The sequence below is a fragment of the Haliotis rufescens genome, unplaced genomic scaffold, assembly GCF_023055435.1.
Source record: "Haliotis rufescens isolate VD_foot unplaced genomic scaffold, xgHalRufe1.0.p SCAF_8, whole genome shotgun sequence".
Taxonomy (NCBI): Eukaryota; Metazoa; Mollusca; class Gastropoda; order Lepetellida; family Haliotidae; genus Haliotis; species Haliotis rufescens.
Window position 1 is genome coordinate 3,557,138 of NW_025964372.1, and position 18,582 is coordinate 3,575,719.

The window sequence follows — 18,582 nt, forward strand, 5'->3', positions numbered from 1 at the left end:
TCCCGAGGCAAGCGTGTCCACTTGCCTATATCAAAGCCTCATTTCTACATCTTCCCGAGGCAAGCGTGTCCACTTGCCTATATCAAAGCCTCGTTTCTACATCTTCCCGAGGCAAGCGTGTCCACCAGCCTATATCAAAGCCTCGTTTCTACATCTTCCCGAGGCAAGCGTGTCCACTAGCCTATATCAAAGCCTCGTTTCTACATCTTCCCGAGGCAAGCGTGTCCACTTGCCTATATCAAAGCCTCGTTTCTACATCTTCCCGAGGCAAGCGTGTCCACTAGCCTATTTCAAAGCCTAGTTTCTACCCTTGCCACATCAAGGCCACTTTTCTTGGCTCAACCCTGGTGCCACCTTGTGTAGATCACAAGTTGTGCCCCTTGTGATGAAAACGCGATATCCAATAAGATCGCTGTTCTTATCAATGCTTCATAAAGATGGCGACTACCATAGACAACGACCTAGTCGAGCAGATAACGAAAACATTAGCGATTTCTCCCCTGACACAAAACCATAGGCAATCTTTGGGGGGTTTAAAAAAAAAAACATATTCGAGTCAACAAAGACAACAAAGAAGGTGTACCAATCGTGGATGTTGATTATGTGAAACATTCTCTGATTGGACTATCGATATGTCAATACTCCAATCATATTTAGCACAGGAAAGTGGACTTGATGAGGCAAGGGTGGAAACAAGACTTTGATAAAAAGGCTTATGGAAGCTCTTGCCTCGTAAAGATGATGACACCAGGCTCCCCCCCTAGTTTGCACTTAAGTCAAGGACATGATTCCCATGAGAAACAATTCTGTAACGAAGTGAGAAACAATTCTGTAACGAAGTGAGAAACAATTCTGTAACGAAGTGAGAAACAATTCTGTAACGAAGTGAGAAAATTATTTAACGAAGTGGGAAACAATTCTGTAACGAAGTGAGAAACAATTCTGTAACGAAGTGAGAAACAATTCTGTAACGAAGTGAAAAACAATACTGTAACGAAGTGAGAAACAATTCTGTAACGAAGTGAGAAACAATTCTGTAACGAAGTGGGAAACAATTCTGTAAAGAAGTGAGAAACGAAAGGACTGTGTATAATTAACATATGTACTGTGACAAAATAAGGTCAGTCCCCCTACTGTCCAAACCTATATACTAACATGGCATAACCGCAACACTGTTCTTCAATGCCATGCACATGTGTCTGAATATCTTACTGGGCTGTAATGTTCGAAACACAATACCCATGACCTCAGTCAAGTGGCAGGAGCGAACAGATGACATCCTGCTCAGAACATGTTATAGAGTTTCAGTCGTAGACTTTGTAAACAATAAGATGCCGTGACTCAGTAGGGACTCTGGACTAGAAGATCCCCAGCATCCTATACTTGTAACAGGCTCTGTGATTGCATGTGGTGGATCATTGCTTATAATTTCAATCACAAGTTGTCTAAACAACAAACAAAATGTACCATGCAGGCTAGACAATCAGAAAGTTTGTTTGTTGTTTAATGCCACACTCAACAATATTCCAGCTATATGACAGCGGTCTGTAAGTAATCGAGTCTGGACCAGACAATCCAGTGATTGATATTAGCATCAATATATGAAATTGGGATATAATGACATGCATCAACCAAGTCAGCAAGCCTGACGACATGATCCTGTTAGTCGCATATAACGACTAACATAGTCGCCTCTTATGACAAGCTTGAGTTGCTGCAGACCTATTCTACCTCAGTTTCCTAGGGTACTGCATCTCCATTCTATTAAAATAAATACCAAGGAGCCTGTTCCACAAATCGATCTTTGTGCTATGATTGTCATAAGCCTGTTTTAAAGTATGGGAGTTACAATCATCTTAGCGCTATCAATTGTTGTAAGCCTGTTTTAAAGTATGGGAGTTACAATCATCTTAGCCCTACCAATTGTTGTAAGTCTGTGTTAAAGTATGGGAGTTACGATCATCTTAGCGCTACCAATTGTCGTAGTCTGTGTAAAAGTTTGGGAGTTACGATCATCTTAGCGCTACCAAATGTCGTAAGCCTGTTTTAAAGTATGGGAGTTACAATCACCTTGCGCTAACAATTGTCATAAGCCTGTTTTAAAGTATGGGAGTTACGATTGTCTTAGTAGCTACCAATTGTCGTAAGTCTGCGTTAAAGTATGGGAGTTACGATCGTCTTAGTGGTACCAATTGTCAGAAGTCTGTGTTAAAGTATGGGAGTTACGATCACCTTAGCGCTACCAATGGTTGTAAGCCTGTTTTAAAGTATGGGAGTTACGATCACCTTGCGCTAACAATTGTCATAAGCCTGTTTTAAAGTATGGGAGTTACGATTGTCTTAGTGCTACCAATTGTCAGAAGTCTGTGTTAAAGTATGGGAGTTACGATCACCTTGCGCTAACAATTTTCATAAGCCTGTTTTAAAGTATGGGAGTTATGATCACCTTGCGCTTACAATTGTCATAAGCCTGTTTTAAAGTATGGGAGTTACGATCATCTTAGCGCTACCAATTGTCGTAAGTCTGCGTTAAAGTATGGGAGTTACGATTGTCTTAGTGCTACCAATTGTCGTAAGTCTGTTTTAAAGTATGGGAGTTACGATCACCTTAGCGCTACCAATTGTTGTAAGCCTGTTTTAAAGTATGGGAGTTACAATCACCTTGCGCTAACAATTGTCATAAGTCTGTGTTAAAGTATGGGAGTTACGATCACCTTGCGCTAACAATTGTCATAAGCCTGTTTTAAAGTATGGGAGTTACGATTGTCTTAGTGCTACCAATTGTCGTAAGTCTGCGTTAAAGTATGGGAGTTACGATCATCTTAGCACTACCAATTGTTGTAAGTCTGTGTTAAAGTATGGGAGTTACGATCACCTTGCGCTAACAATTGTCATAAGCCTGTTTTAAAGTATGGGAGTTACGATTGTCTTAGTGCTACCAATTGTCAGAAGTCTGTGTTAAAGTATGGGAGTTACGATCACCTTGCGCTAACAATTTTCATAAGCCTGTTTTAAAGTATGGGAGTTACAATCACCTTGCGCTAACAATTGTCATAAGCCTGTTTTAAAGTATGGGAGTTACGATTGTCTTAGTGCTACCAATTGTCGTAAGTCTGCGTTAAAGTATGGGAGTTACGATCGTCTTAGTGCTACCAATTGTCAGAAGTCTGTGTTAAAGTATGGGAGTTAGGATCAACTAGGCACTACCAATTGTCGTAAGCCTGTTTTAAAGAATGGGAGTTACGATCACCTTGCGCTAACAATTGTCATAAGCCTGTTTTAAAGTATGGGAGTTACGATCGTCTTAGTGCTACCAATTGTCGTAAGTCTGCTTTAAAGTATGGGAGTTACGATCGTCTTAGTGCTCCCAATTGTCGTAAGTCTGCTTTAAAGTATGGGAGTTACAATCGTCTTAGTGCTACCAATTGTCGTAAGTCTGTGTTATAGTATGGGAGTTACGATCGTCTTAGTGCTACCAATTGTCGTAGTCTGTGTTAAAGTATGGGAGATACAATCATCTTAGCAGAAAGATCACTTTGTGGAACGGAACCCTGGACTATTCCCACCCACCATAGCTTTGTTTCAGAAGTCCGGGGGTCACAGATGTCCCCGTTGTTTAAACTGCCACAATTCGCTGTGCATCCCTTGTGGGTTCCAATCCAGGTTCACTCAAATCATGTTTCTAGGTTTGTCAGCGCCATATTGGTGCTCGTGGGTTTCACCAAAGTGGTAAACTTCTGAGACCTGCATCACCTCAGGCTTTCCTCCCACATTAAGCTGACACGCCGTGATATAACTGAAATACCGTTTAGTGTGGCGTTAAAACTGACTGACTGACCTACCATGACTGACTTATTGACTGACCTACCTTGACTGACTGACCTACCATGACAGACTGACCTACCCTGACTGATTGATTGACTGACCAACCCTGACTGACTGACTAATCTTCCCTGACTGACTGACTCACTCACTCACTGACTCACTCACTGACTCACTGACTGACTCACTCACTGACTCACTCACTCACTGACTCACTGACTCACTGGAACAAATGTTGACAAATTGTGCACTAAGTGGAATAAATTCCATCATCATTATCATCGTTATCATCGTCATCAGCAGCAGCAGCAGCTACAATCTGACCTCATTATTTACTGATTATTGTTGAAATTATTATTGTTCTGTCAACTGTTAGTAATAGTACTTTTTCATTTCAGTCACACTACAATGCCACTGATAGAGCTGTCAAGTCATTCCTCACACTCTGTACGTGTCGCTGGCCACAGAACAATTGATGACATCAGCCTTGAAATTTATAATATATATAGCGACTTGCATGCATATGTATGGCTGTTTGTGTGAGTCAGGACTATGGCATATCCTAGTTTCAACATAGATATCATTTTACAATATAACATGGGTACCCTATTCAGACACAATATATTGACTGATCCAACCAGGCCTTGTTTCATTTATCCCCTTAATGTCAGGGGGCAGGCAGGGTAACAACAAGTATCATCACACACATCAGAGTCAGATGCAAAGTGTTTCATTGAGATACACGGAGACAGACCACTGATACACTTAGTCAACTCATGACAAGCAATCACACAATACAGAGACCACCGACTCATTTAGTCAACTCATAACAAGCAATCAGACAATACACACAGTCAGACCAATGACACAATTAGTCAACTCTTGACAAGCAATCACACAATACACAGTCAGGCCACCAACACATTTAGTCAACCCATGACAAGCAACCAGACAATACAGAGACCACCGACACATTAAGTCAACCCATGACAAACAATCACACAATACACATAGTCAGGCCACCAACACATTTAGTCAACCCATGACAAGCAATCACACAATACAGAGGCCACCGACACATTTAGTCAACCCATGACAAGCAATCAGACAATACACACAGTCAGGCCACCAACACATTTAGTCAACTCATGACAAGCAATCACACAATACACACAGTCAGGCCACCAACACATTTAGTCAACTCATGACAAGTAATCACACAATACAGAGACCACCTACACATTTAGTCAACGTATGATAAGCAAGGCCACAGACAAGCTACGCCCATGCATCCCCACAGACGGAATACATGAGGATATCTAACACTGCGACAAACTACACACATTGATGGTAGCTTGTCCCCTTACCTGTCCTTCAACGCAGGCACATGGCTCATTTTCAAGGAGACTCAAAAGACTTCAATTTATCAGCACCTAGATAACGCCACTAAGAGCAGTTGAGCGAAGTGGGTTTGTAGGTTGTGATTGTGTGGAGGCCTGTTGACATATGAATAATGTGACACTGTAAACATCCCATCTGGGATTTGTAGAGCAAGTTGAAACACAGGGAGATCAGATTGTGAGGCCATGGATATCTTGCAGTATTCTGAACATTGCCATTGCCGAAGCCCATTATGTTTGCAAGAAAAGAGGCTCACAGAGACGTCATTAAACATGTAGGTCACTGTGCCATTGTCTAGCACATCTTAAGTGTTGGTAAGTTTTCAACGCGTCTGTTGACTCACCTTTAGTTACATGATGCATTCAGCCTTAGAAATTTGTTCTTTATAGACGAGTCAATGAGAACTGCTGTGTATATAAAGCAGTTTATTACATACATAATTACAGAAAGAAGCTAAAATATATGATATGTGAAACTCCCTTCCCAGCTGAAGTAAAATACTTGTGAAATCCCTTTCCCAAATGAAGTTGAAACCCCCGCCCCGCTGAAGTTAAAATACATATGAAACCCCCTCCCTGCTGGAGTTAAAATACATGTGAAACCCCCTTCCCCACTGAAGTTAAAATACATATGAAACCCCCTTCCCAACTGAAGTTAAAATACATGTGAAACCCCCCTCCCGGGTGAAGTTAAAATACATCATGTGAAACCTCCTTCCCGGCTGAAAAAATATACATAATGTGAAACCCCCTTCCCGGCTGAAGTTAAAATACATAATGTGAAACCCCCTTCCCGCCTGAAGTTAAAATACATAATGTGAAACCCCCTTCCCGGCTGAAGTTAAAATACATAATGTGAAACCCCCTTCCCGGCTGAAGTTAAAATACATAATGTGAAACCTCCTTCCTGGCTGAAGTTAAAGGGGCACTGATCTAACGCAATTCCCCGGGACTGGTTGTTGCCTTTGTTATTGTTTTTTCCCAGTGAATACCCGGATGTATAGCAGAAATCTAGACTAGTTCGCGACCTCTGCTGCGCCATTCGTAAGCGCATTAGTCACTTGGGTAGTAATAAGGGCGTGTGGTCACATTGATCAACAAAATGAAATACAGTTTTCGAGATAATAAGGAAATGTAGGTATCTTTGTGAGTAGCATCAGTAATGGTGACGAAGTTTTGATAAGTCACTTGCTTGGTAATTTTGCGATTTTCGTTTACACTATTCATGCTATTTTGACTTGCAACACAAAGTATATAATTCACCTGAGCATATGCTTTTTTTATAGTGTGTATATTTTTTTTTACTGTCAAATGTGTAACAAATTTATTAAACGTCTAAATATTCAGTTATTTTACAAAGTGACTGAAAAACATTTCCATCTGTATTATTATGACAACGAATTCCAAACATTTTGATGTTTAAAGGGGCACTGATCTAACGCAATTCCCCGGGACTGGTTGTTGCCTTTGTTATTGTTTTTTCCCAGTGAGTACCCGGATGTATAGCAGAAATCTAGACTAGTTCGCAACCTCTGCTGCGCCATTCGTAAGCGCATTAGTCGCTTTTATGGGTAGTAATAAGGGCGTATGGTCACATTGATGAACAAAATGAAATACAGTTTTCGAGATAATAAGGAAATGTAGGTATCTTTGTGGGTAGCATCGGTAATGGTGACGAAGTTTTGATAAGTCACTTGCTTGGTAATTTTGCGATTTTCGTTTACACTATTTTGACTTGCAACACAAAGTACATATTTCACCTGAGCATTGCTTTTTTTATAGTGTGTATTTATTTTTACTGTCAAATGTGGATCAAATTTATTAAACGTCTAAATATTCAGTTATTTTACAAAGTGACTGAAAAACATTTCCATCTGTATTATTATGATAACGAATTCCAAACATTTTGATGTTTAATGTCATCACCAAGAGACTGAAAATGTTACGTTGAGAAAAGTACATTTCTATGTTGTTTGGCTTCTAATCCTACATAATAATCTGTTGTGATGTTTGTAGGCCCTTTTGATCGTCTTAATCAATCTGGACAGATTTTTTAGTCAAAATGACGGAAATATTTACACATTTTATAAATTGCCTGAGAGAATCACATTTTACAAATTGACGGTAATATATACACGCTTACAAAGGAAAAGACCTGTGTAAACGACGTCTATCGCGCAGTGAAGAATTTCCCAACCAAGACGTAGAGAAACAAGAACGAATCGGTTCAAAGGAAGGAAAACAAAATGCAAATATCATAATTACAACCTACCAAATTTATGTGTATAAATTTTAGGCAGCGTCCTTGTTCGAGGAATGTATCCGTGAATATCCACACAAAGGAACAATATCCCACTCGTCTGCAGATGTACAAAGAAACTTATTCGATGTCACGTGTCTCAGTAACAATCAATTATTTTAAAAGATATATGTCGTTTCGGGATATTATAACCCGTGTCTGTTTCTCAACTGATCACTTGGATTGTTTCAGGTGTTTTACATAGGTGTCAAGTCTCAATGGTCGGCTGAGAAAGCCCACGTGACAATTATTTTCATGACGTTCACGGTTCCTAAAAAAAACATTTAGTGATAGATAACAATGATCAATCAATCAACGTATTATAAGTTAACCCTTTGAACAAAGTATGTTGTTTTTACATCGGCACTTCACGCCATGGTATGAGTGTATTCTCTTTGTTTTAGTAAACCTAGACATGTAAACACTCACTCTTGACATATCCACTGTGCAAGATAACAGTGATTAATCAATCAACGTATTTTCTGTTAATCCTTTGATGACTAGGAACGTTCCGTTGATTTACAAAAAAATAAATCAACTGATCATTCATCTCTTGCTGGGCTGCCACGTGCATATTACATAACACACATATCACCTCACTTCAAACCTGGATTTAGATTGAATAATTACCCCAGACACAATAAATGCCAAATGGGAACCTTTGTCAGGTAATCTAAGTGGTGCTACCACTAATTGTACCTGTAATAAATTCATTAACTGAGCATCAAGTGAATGACGACAAATACACAAGTGAAGGGTTATATACGAGAAAACGTGGATGTCAACAAGGGAGTAGTAATCGTATTATCGACGCAAGCCGAAATCCGAAAATGCTTTCACTGCATGGATACTTTTTTTTAGTTTAAAACTATAACCATCTGGGGTATTTCCAAATGACGACATCCGATGAGCTCCGCTGTTCTTTTTGTCTGCTTGTTTAGGCTGAAGAAATTAATTAACATGCGCCCTTTGTCGAAATCTGTATAGATCACAGTTAACCAATCAGTGTTTATGCAAAAATGCGTAAAACAAATATTCCCTCCAGCCTCCAAGTTTATTTAGCTGTCCTTGCAGACGTTGGCCCAGTCTCTGGTCACGCTCAGTTGCGTTGCGTATCATCCGGGTACTCACGGGGGAAAAAACAATAACAAAGGCAACAACCAGTCCGGGGAATTGCGTTAGATCAGTGCCCCTTTAAAATACATAATGTGAAACCTCCTTCCTGGCTGACGTTAAAATATACTAGCCACATTAAGAAACTGTGCACGGAGAAAATATATTCTGGATTGAAATAAAACACAGCAAGAACAAAATGATGCAGAAGCTGTAGCAGCTGAATGATCGGACCATAAGAAAATGTCAACGGGACCTGAACAACATCTGTTACGATGACGTCGGAAGATCAAACTGGAGTAGGGGGTCATACGACAAAGTCACAAAGTCAATAACGGGTATGACCACCCTGTGCGTGAATCACAGCAGTGCATCGGCGATGCATGGAGTCCACCAAATGGGCATGGAAGGCCTGGGGAATGGCCTGCCATATCCTCCTCAAATCCTGTGCCAAGTCACGGACGTTATCTGGAGGATGTGGAAGACGACGCAGACGGCACTCCATTTCATCCCACACATGCTCTATTGGGGAGAGATCTGGAGAAACTGCAGACCATGGCAGTAACATGACATTGTTATGGTGAAGGAAATCCATTGCGACCCTAGACGAGCGTTGTCCTGTTGAAATGTCAATCCCGGGCCATGACGTTGCAGGAAAGGAATGACCACAGGCCTCAGAATCTGATCTCTGTAGCCAACACCGGTTATATTGCCCTGAACAACAACCAAAGGGGTTCGGTGCCGTGCTGTTATCCCACCCCAAATCATCACAGAGCCACCTCCAAAACGATTCCTCTCCACAATACAGTTGCGTGCATAACGTTCTCCCAAATGCCGGTAGACACGTTGGCGCCCGTCACTGTGGGAAATGTTGAACCTCGATTCATCTGTAAAGACAACATTTCTCCACCATATTCGAGGTTGGCGAACATGATTTCGACACCATCTTAGACGGTTGACTCGATGATGGTGTGTCAGGATGGGACGATTCCTGACAGTATTGGGATGGATACGGCGCAGTCCAGGAATTGTCTGTGACGTCGTTACTGCCGTTTGGAACCTGTGTCGGAGATGTGTAACTCGAATCGATCTGTCCTGTCTTGGCGTCGTTACTCGGGGACGTCCTGAACGTGGGTGATCGGCAACGTCATTTGTGTTCTGATAACGCCTCACCAATGCCGATATCGTGTTACGATGGCATTGGAAATGTGTTGCCACCTGTTGTTGCCTCATTCCCGCTCGGATCATTCCAATGGCTTCAATCTTGGCATGATTTGCTTGTGTTATGCTTGTGTCTGCGCCTGAGAAGTTTTGAATTTTTGAATGACCACAGATCATGCTTTCCAAAGTGACAGCGAATTTTGAGTTGCACATGCTGTGTACAGCTGCACAGGATGCACGTGCAGTAAAACATTGCACGTCCATAGGCCCCCATCAATGACGTCATATCGCATGGCACGTGCATGAGCGTTTGAATGTCTCCAATAATTGCTGTGTTCAAACCTATATTTCATATATGGACGGTGTGCCCTTATATCTATATTTTCTTCGTGCACAGTTTCTTAATGTGGCTAGTATACATCATCATCATGATGTGACTGCAGCAGACAGGCTCACACTGTGGAGGTCCAACCCTCTCTAACCTACCTCGCTGACCACAGACAGTAAGTACATGGCTTCACATCCTCCACTTTTTCCCTCATGATGTGCCTTGTGTTCAAACATAACTGTCAAACAACGTTAGGCCAAAACATAGAATTGTATGTTTCAGCAAGCCCAATCTGACCTCCCAAATATTTTTTATCATTTCTCAACATCTGACACTGAAAATACCATATATTTTTTTAGTATAGTGCGCACCTAAGTATAATGCGCATCCCCCTCTAGCAGATTCAGTATTTTTGAAAAATATTATGCGCAGAAGAAAATTAAATTGTACCCCCTTCAGTGAATTCCGGTAAACGTGCAGGTGATAAGAAATTTGGTCAGTACAAATTTGAAATTAAAAAAAACCTGGTACCATGTTATCAAATTTATATCAATACACAAGTTAGTCAGTGTCTGGTTATAAAAGGTTTTAATTGTATATCGGAACTTAAGCTTGTAATCTAGTTTATTAATTTTATTGAATTTTATTCTTTATTGTTTACATTAATTTCGGGTCAAAATTGTGTGTGAACTGTCCGGCAGACGGCACCGATTCATCTTTGTTTACATCAACCATGATCAGATTACTGTTATTTACACCTTGAAACAAACCTCATTTGACAGAGGATGGATACACATATCATAAATGTCATACTCTGATTTCTTAAAAGTCATATTTGTTGCAGTTTCACAATTATATGCCAACTTTCATGATTAAATATCGAGTCTGTGGGAAGCCTTAAACAGTGACTTGACAAACTGTCCATGAAAAATAAAGTGAGTGAGTGAGTGAGTGAGTATGGTTTTACGCCGCTTTAACAATATTCCAGCAATATCACGGCAGGGGACACCAGAAATGGGCTTCACACATTGTACCCATGTCGGGAATCGAACCCGGGTCTTCTGCGCGACGAGCGAACGCTTTAACCACTAGGCTACCCGACCGCCCCTGAAAAATAAAGACAGTCACAACCTAATAAGTTCTACGCTTGTGGTTGTTAATCGAAATACATCCAGTAGAAGCTGCAACTAAAACAACACGTAGTGGAATATATTTTTCCTGGTAAAATAACAAAATAGCAGCCTCATTTACAATTTTTCCGATTATTGAATAAAAATTCTTTGAGTTGTATTATAAGGTATGTTTTAACAAGTGTTTTCGTAGATTGGGAGACAACGTTTACAGCTTATTACTATTTCCAGGTTTGTTTACCAGACAAATACACAAGGTAGTCTTAATATCTGTATATATGAGATGCCTTGCATAACAAGCGTCAGTATAGTTTTCGCCGCTTTTAGCAATACTCCGGCAATACTCCAATAATTCCAGCAATACTCCGGCAATACACCGGCAATACTCCAGCAATACTCCAGCAATACTCCGGCAATACTCCAGCAATACTCCAGCAATACTCCGGCAATACTCCGGCAATACTCCAGCAATACTCCGGCAATACTCCGGCAATACTCCGGCAATACTCCAGCAATACTCCGGCAATACTCCGGCAATACTCCGGCAATACTCCGGCAACACTACTCCGGCAATACTCCGGCAATACTCCGGCAATACTCCAGCAATACTCCGGCAACACTACTCCGGCAATACTCCGGCAATACTCCGGCAATACTCCAGCAATACTCCGGCAATACTCCGGCAATACTCCAGCAATACTCCGGCAATACTCCGGCAATACTCCAGCAATACTCCGGCAATACTCCGGCAATACTCCGGCAATACTCCAGCAATACTCCAGCAATACTCCGGCAATACTCCGGCAATACTCCAGCAATACTCCGGCAATACTCCGGCAATACTCCGGCAATACTCCGGCAACACTACTCCGGCAATACTCCAGCAATACTCCGGCAATACTCCGGCAATACTCCGGCAATACTCCGGCAACACTACTCCGGCAATACTCCGGCAATACTCCGGCAATACTCCGGCAACACTACTCCGGCAATACTCCGGCAATACTCCAGCAATACTCCGGCAATACTCCGGCAATACTCCAGCAATACTCCGGCAATACTCCGGCAATACTCCAGCAATACTCCGGCAATACTCCGGCAATACTCCGGCAATACTCCAGCAATACTCCAGCAATACTCCGGCAATACTCCGGCAATACTCCAGCAATACTCCGGCAATACTCCGGCAATACTCCGGCAATACTCCGGCAACACTACTCCGGCAATACTCCAGCAATACTCCGGCAATACTCCGGCAATACTCCGGCAATACTCCGGCAACACTACTCCGGCAATACTCCGGCAATACTCCGGCAATACTCCAGCAATACTCCGGCAATACTCCGGCAATACTCCGGCAATATCACAGCGGGGAACACCAGAAAAGGGTACACTCATACCATGTCGGAATGGAACCTGGGTCTTCGGCGTGACGAGCAAACGCTTTAACCACTAGGCTACCCTACCGCCCCTGCATAACAAGAAATACAACTCAATGGTAAATCATCATATCCAGTGACATTCATCGTACAAAGTTCCATTGGTTAGAAAAAAACAACAATAAAAAACGACCCGATTTTTAAAATGATTGTAACCAGAAACACACATAGTTTTTTTCTGCAATATGAAAATGCACTGGTAAAAATAAAACAAATCTAGTTTCAATACGTTCATATTGTTTAAAACTGACAGCCTGTTGTTTGTTTACTACTAATAATCCAATAACACCCTACATGGCTCGATTTAGCTTTATAAAACATGCGCCAGTGCAATTTATTATTGAAAAGTGCAACCTAATAGTTAAGTGCAAGTAAAACAAATTCAGATTTGTGTCGACTTACCCTTACTTTTCACCCCAACAATGAATTTTGAGCTCACTCAAAACCTTTACGTACCATACTAGACCACTGACCCCTGAGTTTGTGTAATTTGTCATGTTTTCTTTGGCTTGTCATCTGATGGTACTTTAACATTGTGTGCACCTGTTTCTTTTACGTTTTACAGCAATACGTCTTTAATTTATGTAAAGTCATGCTCTAGTTGTCAGGACCCGTGAAGATCCGGGTTAGAATAGGTCTTCAGCAACCCATGCTTGCTGTAAAAGTCAACTATGCTTGTCGTAAGAGGTTACTAACAGGATCGGGTGGTCAGGCTCGCTGACTTGGTTGAAGCATTATCATCGATCCCAATTGCGTGGATCGATGCTCATGGTATCAATCACTGGATTGTCTGGTCCAGGCTCATTTATTTACAGACCGCCGTCATATAGCTGGAATATTGCTGAGTGCGACCTAAAACAACCAACCATCCAGTCGTCAGAGATCTGAAATTTTATTTATTTAGACAACCCTGGTAGTTTATGCATCCATGTTTCGATCAATTAATGGGACAAAGGGTGCAACCTGGTTTTGTCCAGTGCAACTAGGTTTTCATGTCAACATGAACCTGGCGCAAGGTAAATCAAGTTCCTTACACCTAGCCCTGCCAATACCATGATAAAATCAATTTGAAATACAAATCAGCAAAAGTTTTCTTTGATTGTTGTACCGTGGTGGATTGTGGGTAAGGTTATGGAATTTGTGTGCAAGTGTTGAGATGTTTTTATGTTGTTGGTATTTAAATCGCATCCCTTTAATCCTTTGGCCACACTTTTTTCACTTGCTTTACGGACCTGCAACAGTATGTTTTGTTGAAATGGAAAAAAATAATAATCAGAATTTGTTCTTTTTTTTTATCCCCCCAATAAGATAATGGTATACTACACACAAAACTATTTTCTAAACAAGAACCCACTGGATGAGATATACAAAACACCGGAGGCAAAACTAAGTTTGTTTTTGTTCCTGAGAGTGATAGGATGCACAGATGCTGTAGTATTCCCGCTTGATTTGTCATGTTTGCTCAAAGCAACAGCTGTGTTGCAGGCTCTCTGACCACATTATACCATTTTTATTTTTTATACCAGCCGACCTAGAGTGCAGCAGAAAACATACAAAACGAGGAAAAATTGCTTTTTTTCCCTCCTGCTTACCGACAGGTATTTTCCTGTAAAAACTCCATAAAGCAGTTAAATATAACAGGTGTAGCCCTCGACATTAGAAATTGGCACTTGTACTTAACTGCCCAATAGTTAAGGTATCATAAGGACGAGTAGAATTTTGCTATTTTTCAGGGTTTTGCTGTATGTTATTGTTATAAGGACTAGTGGACTAAAACTGATATTAAAATAATAAAACCGTATTCGACGTAATAAGCGCCCCGCTCTAAGCGCCCGTGGCGATATTTGCTAATATATTGGCTAGTGAACAATCCCAGTTAGCACCCCTTCTGATTGATCAATGTACACAAGACTTATTTGTTCATGTATATACGCACTCTTATGTTATATGCACCTTAATTATGGGCAATTAAATCCTGGAAAATATATCTGTCGTGTATGATACTCACTTTTCTTTTGTATCATTTCAGACTGTCAGCATAAACTACGAAATTTAACAATCTTTCAACTCTGTTTTCTTTTCTCACCAAAATTATATTCTAATAAGAGCCCCCTATTTCTAATTTTGAGAGCGCCCCAGGCGCTCATTATGTCGAATATGGTAGTTTCTACAACTGGCCGTACTTTCAAAATTTGGTCTACTACAAGGACCCCTTCAATTCCTTGTTATATTTTAACAACGTTGGACACCTAATACCCTGGATGGGTAAGACACTTAGGCAAGACATAGGTCGTTGTGTAATAAAAGGACTGGTGCCATCCAACGTTACCATGGTTACAGTGTTTCAAGTAGTATGGACAATATGAATATGTAATTACGAATTATTCACAGAACACAGAAACTCAAATCAATAACCATAGAGCTGACTTAAGTAATCAGTGAATACAGCATTTTTGTATTCTGTAACATCAGGCTGCCTATGAAATTATTCATGAGCTGTGCATGGTTGGGTCTCTGTACTGGTCATGAAAGGGTTACATGGCTTCAGGATGGGCACTTCATCCTTTGCATGGCTTCAGGATGGGCACTTCATCCTTTGCATGGCTTCAGGATGGGCACTTCATCCTTTGCTTGGCTTCAGGATGGGCACTTCATCCTTTGCTTGGCTTCAGGATGGGCACTTCATCCTTTGCATGGCTTCAGGATGGGCACTTCATCCTTTGCATGGCTTCAGGATGGGCACTTCATCCTTTGCATGGCTTCAGGATGGGCACTTCATCCTTTGCATGGCTCCAGGGTGAGCACTTCATCCTTTGCATTGCTTCAGGATGAGCACTTCATCCTTTGCATGGCTTCAGGATGAGCACTTCATCCTTTGCATGGCTTCAGGATGAGTACTTCATCCTTTGCATGGCTTCAGGATGGGCACTTCATCCTTTGCTTGGCTTCAGGATGGGCACTTCATCCTTTGAATGGCTTCAGGATGGGCACTTCATCCTTTGCATGGCTTCAGGATGAGCACTTCATCCTTTGCATGGCTTCAGGATGAGCACTTCATCCTTTGCATGGCTTCAGGATGGGCACTTCATCCTTTGCATGGCTTCAGGATGAGCACTTCATCCTTTGCATGGCTTCAGGATGAGCACCTCATCCTTTGCATGGCTCCAGGATGGGCACTTTATCCTTTGTCCTTTATCACAAGTGAGTGAGTGAGTGAATGAGTTGGGTTTAACGCCGTTTTTAACAGTATTCCAGTTATATCACAGCGTGTCAGGTTTATGTGGGAGGAAAGCACGAAGTGATGCAGGTCTCAGACGTTTACCACTTCGGTGAAACCCACGAGCACGGGTATAGTGCTGACAAACCTTGAAACATAATCGGGGCGAACGGGGATTCGTAGGTTTCTGGCGTGCCCAAGAGACGCAACTCTGCACAGCGAATAGCGGCGCCTTAGATGACTGCTCCCCCTTTAACAAGAATATCATTAGTAGTTTACCTGTTGACTGATGCTAATCACTGAACTGGAACTGATAGGGACATGTTGATTGTAAAGTCATTGGGTCGGTAATTTCACACTTTACTTAAGAAATTAACAGTGAGTGAGTGAGTGTGTGAGTTGGGTTGAACACCGCTTTTAACAGTATTCCAGTTATATCACAGCGTGTCAGCTTAATGTGGAAGGAAAGCCCGAAGTGATGCAGGTCTCAGACGTTTACCACTTCAGTAAAACCCACAAGCACGGGTATGGTGCTGACAAACCTAGAAACATAATCGGGGCGAACCGGGATTCGAACCCACAATCATAGGTTTCTGGCGTGCCCAAGGGAAGCAACTCTGCACAGCGAATCGCTGCGCCTTAGACGACTGGGCCACCCATGCCCCCTAGAAATTAACAATGATTGGGAGTTGTTTATTGTATGTGGTTTATATATGTGTTTTATTCTCCCCGCAATGTTTTATTGTACAATAAACAACGACACGAGTCGATTATTTCTTATATGAGATAGCAACATTATGTACAGCCTCTTTAAGGGTGTTACTGAAATGTACAAGCTTTAAAAATATTTATGTGTATTCAAATAATGATGACTCTCTGAATAGAATCCAACCTCAGCAATGTCAGACAAGTCCATTTTATGAAATTTATGCGTCTCCAAAAGAATAAGAATACTGGCCCCTTGCCAAAGATGCGACTCAAATATGAATGTGACACCCCCCTCCCAAGCATCAGTGGATTTATATATATAGAAAATGTCTTCTGTCAGGTTTACAGGAGAGTCCTCACCTTAATCCATCCTTACATTAATCCAATCACACACCAAATAGTAACGCTTATTAGCGCTGAGTAGAGTACCGCCGCTAAAACAATACATTTGTGCTGGCTTGTCGCAAAGACACTGTGTTGCGTGGGTTGTGTCTGTCTGGACTTGTAGGTGTCATCAGTGATGACATGAGTGAGTAGAACTCTTTGTCTTGACCCCAGGAATGCACATATGCTACCACTGCCACCATTGGAGAATGCTTCCAACCAAATATGGTTGATAACTATCTCTTAGTTCCAGAGAAGAAGACGTTTAAAGCAATTGCCCAACTCCACTCAGACACTTGGAGGTCAGCCCCACCAATTGTACAATTTTGAATTCTCACCACCGGAGAATGCTTACAACCAAATATTAAAGGTGAAACGATACACCGATATTCCGATGTATCGCTATACTTGACCCACGGTACGATATACGATAAACGTGGGCCCATTTATCGATACGCCACGATACGGAACGCAAATCTCAAGTACAGTGTTTCCTCGCTATTGTGTCCTCCAATAAACCGCTAACTTGGTTATAGCGCGCAGTAACGCATGGCTCCCCAAAACGTACTTACATTTTTAATATGCTCAGTTTTTACACCGACAGATGTTTTTCCCCATCTCAAAAAACATTATCAGCTGATCACCGCAAGCACATAACACCGGAAATACCAGTCAGCAAAACCGAACTGAAGTCAATACCATCATTATACTATCTTGTTATTAAAATGCGTTCATTGTATATCTGGACATGTGTTTGTAATATATTTTATTAATTTTATTCAAAATTTCATTTAATATTGTTTTCATTAAGTTAGGTGAAATCGTGTGTGAAGAGATACAGCAACCACTGTCAGATTACCGCTTTTGACGCATTGAAACAAACTTTTGTTGCTAAAGAATGGATACATATATTAAAAATGACATACTTTGACTCGTTAAAAGTCATATTTGTGGCAATTTGGCTAATAAATTTCAACATAACATCTTCGCAATCAAAATACCTGTCGCGGGGAAGTCCCTACGGTGACTGGTCAAATTCTTCCATACGTAAATATATCCTGCAACAGCAATCACCAGTATCAAAATGCTACTCTTATGGTTTTTATAATTTTAAATACATATAGAGTAAAAGCTGCAACTAAAGTAACACGATATTGGAATATATTATTCCTGATAAAACAATAATTTCAGATACAATTTCTTAAACCATTGCATACAAATTCTTCGAAGTTGTATCACTGGTGAAGTACATTAATTATTTTCTGGTGTTTGAACTTTGAATTGTTTTGAAGGAAAGTTAGAGAAAGTTCAACTTTGAAGCTTAAAGGGGCACTGATCTAACGCAATTCCCCGGGACTGGTTGTTGCCTTTGTTATTTTTTTTCCCAGTGAGTACCCGGATGTATAGCAGAAATCTAGACTTGTTCGCGACCTCTGCTGCGCCATTCATAAGCGCATTAGTCACTTTTATGGGTAGTAAAAAGGGCGTATGGTCACATTGATCAACAAAATGAAATACACTTTTCGAGATAATAAGGAAATGTAGGTATCTTTGTGGGTAGCATCGGTAATGGTGACGAAG

At 41.1% G+C, this 18,582-nt stretch overlaps 1 protein-coding gene across 3 annotated transcripts in view; it reads right to left on the reverse strand.

The window, feature by feature from the left end:
- Positions 1 to 18,582, reverse strand: part of LOC124144616 (monocarboxylate transporter 12-like) — a 42,335-nt gene that overhangs the window by 20,079 nt on the left and 3,674 nt on the right. Inside the window, exon 1 of one of the 3 annotated variants that reach the window (XM_048389138.1) lies at positions 5,190 to 5,710. The exons of the other annotated variants lie outside the window; for them this stretch is intronic. The gene's annotated coding sequence lies outside the window, so the exon portion shown is untranslated. Of the gene's footprint in view, positions 1 to 5,189; positions 5,711 to 18,582 lie in introns of those variants that run through there. 3 annotated transcript variants of the gene reach the window in all.